The sequence below is a fragment of the Diabrotica virgifera genome, chromosome 1 (assembly GCF_917563875.1).
Source record: "Diabrotica virgifera virgifera chromosome 1, PGI_DIABVI_V3a".
Classification (NCBI taxonomy): domain Eukaryota; kingdom Metazoa; phylum Arthropoda; class Insecta; order Coleoptera; family Chrysomelidae; genus Diabrotica; species Diabrotica virgifera.
In genome coordinates this window covers 282,806,719-282,814,489 of record NC_065443.1, presented here as the reverse complement: position 1 = coordinate 282,814,489, position 7,771 = coordinate 282,806,719, and positions in this window count along the sequence as shown.

Genomic DNA, 7,771 nt, shown 5'->3' with positions numbered 1-7,771 from the left:
AACCCTCGTATATTTATTACACACCAAGCAAAAAATCTGGACAAATTGTATTTTGGATATTTAGATCAGATAAGCCCAGAGAACAAAGATGGGACATAGTAAAGGTCATTAGTTTTGCTAGAGCTTATTTTGAAATTATTACCAAAAAATGCTTTAACTTACCCACATCTCTGTTATAAAAATAACGTAAAATTGAAGTATATTCAACAAGCTTTCAAATGTGGAGAAATATAATATATAATGGATCATTGATGTAAATGATAAGAATGACATTGCAAATACTAACAAAAAGAGTTCACCAGCATATCTGTTGAACGACGTAGCAATCTGGTGTAACATCGAAATGCTTTTCTTAAACATTTTAATTTCTTTGATGTATTTATGTCTATCATAATCTTTCTTGGTTAACAATTTTGGTACAAGCGTTGATAATATTATATATCTCCTGCATAAGAAATTACTCAGTTGTGACGTAAATATCGTGAATATTTTCATTTTAAGAGCATGTAAAAATTGAAAAAGCGTAAATGCTATGTACTCAAATGAAGGTCCAAAATGTTGTACGCAATCTTGGAATGGGCAAAGTGCTAAAATAAAAATGAATACCATTGTGGGCATGTTAGAATACGCGTTAAATTGTGGTTTGTACATCCTTTCCAATAAATTAATACGGTGAAACATCTCCATTAAGAGTTTTCTTTGTTTTATACATCCAATAAAAGCGAATATATGCCAAGAAATTCGCAAAATATAAGATACTGCAAAGTACATAGATAAAACAACCGGGACATGATATTCATCTATCAAACGAACATTACGCAAAAACATTAAGTAAATCGCAACTACCATTGGAATAAGTACACATGGATTGTATGTGTAAATAAACAGGGGCATTCTTTTGGCAGGAAACATGCCAAAATATGACCCTACCGTAAAAAATAGTTTAAGGAAAACTGTATCACTGGTCATTTTCAGTAGGTTGTACAACAGTATAATATGTTGTGGTTTGAAAAAACATATTTACTTTTAATGTTGAAAAAATAATGGATTTAGTAATCATGTACTTATTTTATATCTACAGATCGATCGCAATCTGTAGTCGTTCTACACTTGGGAATAAAAAAATCGACCACTCAATGAATTGTAGTTTATGATTAGTAATTTCATGTTGCGTTCTTTGAACTAAAACAGCTAATGCAAAAAAATATTGTCTATTATAGAGCTTCCAAAAAAATTGTTTTGTGCAAATTGGCAACGTGTTGTAACATTTGCCCACTTCTGTATGGCTTAAAGCAATGTTTCCCAAACTTATCTAAAGCGCGACCCCTTTTTGTTACAAAAATTGTTCACGACCCCCTACTCATCACCCAAACCAAAATAGCGACAAAAATAGCGTGCCTAATTTACAACTGATGGCTTCTCAAATTTTATTTTACTTTACTGTTTAAATTCAAACTAAATACATTTAAAACATTCAACAATTATTTTAATAATTGCGATTTGTCCCACTAGTACACTAGTAGTACTTCTGCCAGACTAGCATTTACAATAAAAATAAATAATAAAAAGTCGACTGCACATTGATACCGCGACATCTTTGTGTCTACATCGCAATACTTTTCCATGATATTCGCGAAGGCTCTACTCCTTACTTCGCTACTAGATGGCACTCTGGAACGTTCTCGTAGCCTCGTTTTGGCTTTATATAAGCGGCGATGTGCAATGAGACCTCAGTTCGAAACAGCACGTTGTGGCGAATGCAGCGGTATTAAGTAATGAGTAAATATTTTGCGACTTACGTATTCCCGTTTACGTATTTACGTCTACGATAAATTACAAATTATGGATAAGTTTTTAAAAAGAAGTGCAGAACCATCTACGTCTGAAAGTGGCAGTAATAAAAAGAAAAACAGACTTTACAGTGATGAATATCTTAAATATGGTTTTACCATTATTTCCAATAAACCACAATGTGTTATTTGTGGAGAAGTATTGTTAAACGAAAGCGTGAAGCCATCAAAGTTACTTCGACATTTAAATAGCACACATCCAGATAAAAAAGACAAACCCGTAGAATTCTTTGAAAGAAAGCTGAACGTACTTCACAAACAGCAAGATACTTTTCAATTGGCAACCACTACTAACGAAAAAGCATTATTAGCAAGTTATAAAGTTGCTTATCGCGTTGCCAAAACTAGTAATCCGCACACAATTGCTGAAAATCTGATTTTGCCAGCAGCTGTTGAAATGGTACATATAATAATTGGTGAAAAAGAGTCTGCAAAGTTAAGAACAATACCTCTGTCAAATAATACTATCCAAAGAAGAATTAGTGATATGGCAGAAGATATTCAAGCGCAAGTTGTGGAAAATCTTAATAAATGCACGTACTTCTCTCTTCAAATGGACGAATCCACGGATATATCTAACTGTGCCCAATTTATGACGTTTGTAAGATATGATACAAATAATGGCATTCAAGAAGAAATTTTATTTTGTTCCCCATTGGAGACCAATACCACTGGAAAATGTTTATTCGACAGTTTTGTGAAACGCACAAGTAAATATGTTATTGACTGGGGAAAATGTATTGCTATATGCACAGATGGCGCTAAAGCTATGACAGGACATAAATCTGGTCTTGTCGTCAGATTACAAGAAATTACGCCTAATGCCACATGGAGACATTGTTTTTTACATCGAGAACTCTGGCGTCAAAAGCTTTACCTCCTGAAATGGACTGTGTTATGAAATCCATCATTAAAGTTGTAAATTCCATTAAAGGAAAAGCTTTACAGACCCGTATTTTTCGAAAAATCTGCGAAGACATGGGTGCTATATTTCAAAATCTTCTTTATCACACCGAAGTAAGGTGGCTTTCAAGGGGCAACGTCTTAAAAAGAGTATTTGACTTAAGAGCAGAGCTTTTAATGTATTTGAAAGATGAGAAGTCCCCATATGAAAATCAATTTTCCGATCCTATTTAGCTTTTGAAACTAGGTTTCCTTGCTGATATATTCGAACAATTAAATATTTTGAACAGTAATTTGCAAGGTCGCGACATTAATATAATTACAGCCACAGATAAAATTAAGGGGTTTATAAGAAAAATCGATTTATGGTCAACTTCACTTGGCAAAAAGCAGCTCGATTCATTCCAGTGCGTTCAGGAAATTATAGAAAATGTATGTTACAGTGCTACAAATTTTGAACAAGTTTACAAATTTTTGAACAGGTCTGTGATTATTTCCCCGAAGAAATTCAAAACAGTTACGACAGTTGCAGATGGATACTGAATCCGTTTTTAGCCGATTCCTTTCAACATGCTGAAATACCAATAAACATGAAAGAACAACTTATTGAAATATCAAGTGATGGAATGTTGAAGCTCCAATTTTTGTCCCAGAACCCGGACGAATTTTGGACCAAAAAGATGCAGGAATACCCTCAGTTGGCGAATGAAGCTGTAAAATGTTTGGTTCCATTTGTAACATCATATTTATGTGAGTTAAGTTTCTCGTCTATGACTGCCATTAAAACAAAAGTGAGAAATCGTCTCGTACTTGAAAACGATATAATTGTGTGTGTCTCAAATACACAGTCTAGTTTTGAAAGACTAGTTTCAAAAAAACAGGCGCATGGGTCTCATTAACATTATAATATTTGACTTTATTTTTTTCTTTTACTTTTAAGGACTTTTAATATTTAGTTTTGTTTCGTTTGATAATTAATTGTTAATTTTTATTTACGGCTTTATTAAAATAAAAATACATGATTTAACAAAGTAGTGTTTTTATCTTATTTTGGAAATTTCCGGCGACCCCCCTAGTACCTCATTGCGACCCCCCAGGGGGTCGCGACCCACACTTTGGGAAACACTGGCTTAAAGAATATAACAAACATTGTAAGAGGCATGTTCTACGCAATGTAGACCTCTATGAATTTGCCGGTGGTCGTCTCGGTCACTTTTCAAACCTTGATCTGTATGTGCACTTCGAAGTGGAGTATCCATTTTACAAATGGATACTTCACCCTTCATCGGTGACGGCGGCCCAGGTAATCGCATAATTACGACAGGGTTACCGTTATAGGACTGTCGCCTATCGCTTCCTTATGACTAGAGCCTGGATTATATGCAAAATGCATGTGCATATTACATGCAGCATATTTATGGGTTTCATTAGAAATGCATATGCTATTCATATTTACTTGATTAAGAGCATATTGTGGCATATTTTGATGTATTTGAAAATATATATAGGCACATATTTAGATAATAGGTTCTTGGAATTAGTTATCAGAAGAATAGGGCCAACAGGTAGCTAAGTACCTACAGTAAATTCGTTTTTAAATACTCTTTACCAGTTAGCAAAGCAACTTGTGGTTATGAATATTGTGCTTATAAAACAAAAATATTTTTTTTAATTATGCTGAAAGTAGCGAAATAAAAATATCAAGACCTTTACGAGGCTGGGATTGGTGACAACAGTGGAATGAAGATTATTATCGACAATGAAAGTGCTTTCTGTAATTCACATATTTCTTTTTTTGCAAGAAATATGTTAAAATATGTTACAAAGACGTTATGAAAGGTTTTAAAAGTAGGATAAGGGATGAATATCTGTGGATATCTGTTGACGAGACTACTGACGCAAACAGTGGCGGCCTGTCAGGGTCGGCAGGGTCGGCAGTGCCGACCCACACATTTATAGATATAGATTTTTTAAATATTTGTATCTCTGAAATAAAAAAAAATCTATCAGATAATAAAGACTAAATTTTATTCATGGTTTTTAAAAGAATTTGATCAATTCGAGCGTTAAGTGATCCCTGCGCATAACAGACTTCTCAAAAAATCAATGATCCGAGCCATTTATCTGACTTTTTGGCTAACCGTCCCTAACATCCGTAGCTTGACAATTTACACGTAAAACTCAACGACGACGTAACAAGTCGATGAGCAAGCGAGAAGCGAACATTACTTTTCTCCGTGGGCAATAGAAGATACGGCATGGCAGGTTACGCGCCAAGTACGGCACATTTAGGTCTGCCGGTCGGTGTTTTATTTGGAAGCATGCATCGGTAGAAATTGTCAAAAATAATCACGCCGTTTTACGTCGTTTAATTGATATTGTAATTTTTTTAAGTTGTCAGGAATTATCATTTAGTGGACATGATGGATCGAAGCATTTGTTAAAAATCAAAGTAATTATAGAGAATTAATAAAATTGTTTTAGAAATACCTATTTACTTTCTGATTCGAAGTGTATTCGTAATACAGAATGAACTACATAATACATATAATCAAATAGTTAAATTTTGAATAACGTTGTTGAATCTGAGATTTAGAAAACCATTTGCTTTTCATTGAAAGTAGATGAAACTTCTGATTATCATGTCATTCATAATTATCAATTATTTTGTTCGATACGCGTTACGTGGTAATATTTATGAGAGATTTTTAGGTTTTAGAGATGTGAGTAAAAGCAATAAGGCACAATATATTTTTGGTGTTTTAAAGAACAGATTCAAATTTTTTTATACCAAAAATAAATTGGTAGGGCAAACTGGGGCAATCTTATGACGGCGTTGCTGTGATGAGTGGTGAATTGAATAGTCTCCAGGCAAAAGTTAAAACTATTGCATCACAAGCTTTATTTACTCACTATTATGCGCATATAATGAATTTAGTTTTACATGATACGTGTAAAAAAATAAAGAATATCGACTTTTTTTGCCAGTTTAGCTCACCTAAACGGATTACTGCTTTAGAACAAATTTGTTTCGAAAAAAAAAGCGAACAGTTTGTCAGACGCGATGAAATTTTAAATCTCGGTTAGTTTTATCTAAGCAGATTATCTCTTATAGTTTTAGTATCTGTAGCAGATTTTCGTGAACAGCTTTTGGAAGTTTTTGATTTTATTATCGAAGGCGATGATTTTGAAAGTGGCGATACCTCGATCCGTGAAGCAATCGGTTTGAGAACTTTATTAAATACTAATGACTCTTTCAATATTTTTTTAAATATTTTTAAGACAGAGTTTGCCCAAGATATTCCTTGTTGTTCAAAATCAGTCAACTGACATTATTTATTCTAAAAATAGAATACGAAAGCTGGTGCAAAATCTCAGAGATTTTCGTAATGATATTAGTTTCCAATATATACGCAGTGACGTTTTGGATTCGCTTGATATTTCCGAACCACCCCAAAAAAGACAACGACATGATATATATTCTCGAAAAACGAGTAAGTATATCTTGAAATTTTGGATACCTACTATTATATGCAAATAGATACTCGTTTTTCGAATTTTGAAGATTTGCAAATTTTTGACCTCTTTGACGATTTAAAATTTAAAAGTTACGTTCGCCAAAGAATTTCCAAGATATTTATTATTACAAGTTAGGTACTTAAAAATTATGCTGGTCCAAATATTTTCAGAAAGTGGGATAAATTGCACAATATGTATGTATAATTCTATGTAGTAAGTACTGCAATTCATTACAACAAACTGTTTATCAATTTTCTTATTACCACCAATTTCTGCCTAAAAAAAAACGGGATTTACCTTGTCTCAAAAGAATCAACACGTATTGTCGAAACACCATGAAACAAGAGAGAATGTCAAGTACATCAAATAAAAAAAAAGCAAAAAACAACAAAATCTCCTATGATGAATTAAGCCTTTTAGTTTGATGGTGTACCTATATGAGGAGACAAAAAAACCTTGCCGACCCTGTCTCCAAGGCCACGAGCCGCCACTGGACGCAAAGGGTCGGCAAATCGCGAATTTAATTATTGGAGTTTTAAACTGTTCAGCCGATGACTATAAGTGCCATATTTCTTGCAAATAATTAAATTGGTATCAAAAATGGTACATCAAATTTTGATGCTTCTTGTTGTATTGCTGTTCAGAAATGTAAAAAAAACTTGGTAAGAATTCGGTTCAGAATGAACTGTCCTATATAAAATCAAAACTAGAGAATCAAAAATTAAATTAGCATTTACATTGTTGATTATGTCTAAGAAAGAATAATAAATCTTTCAGGGACAATTGGAAAAAATTAAAGATAAATTTCGTGAATAAACAGAAATGAAGGCTTTTCTTTATTGCGATCAATAAATAGCATAATCAATGGAAGCTTTGGACAGAAGGAACAAGGACATTTTCTTGTGAATTTTCATTTATATTTTATTATTAAACGCAGTAATGAATAAAGACTCTAAGTTATACTATAATTTAATTTATCACCAAATTGCAAGCCTTGAAAATTGCAAAAGTTTTGTTCTAAAGTGCATATATAAATGCATATTGCATATAATAAAAGCACATTTGGTTACTTTTTAAGAGCATATATTGCATGCATATTTTAACCATTTTTTAGTGCATATAATCCAGGCTCTACTTATGACGCAGTCTGCAGTCTGAAGGGATTACCGTCGAGACGAAGAAGACCGGTAGTTACAGTCCACGACCAGGGGCCCAGGGGTCCTATTTTCGAATTCATTCGAGCATATTTCGTATAAGAAATTAGAAGAATTTCGCTCGAAATTCAGTTTCTTGTATTTTCGAATACTTCGTGTACGAATTTTTTCGTATACGATGACTCGAATGGGTATGAACCATTCGAATTTGGATGCTCGTATACGAATTGTTGTTGTCATTTCAAGGTCATTTCAGTTGTCATTGAAAGTTTTAATCGTTGTTGTATTGGTTCCGTGCGTCTCCCCTCTATTTACAGTCACGTGACACGCTCCACACTGTCACAT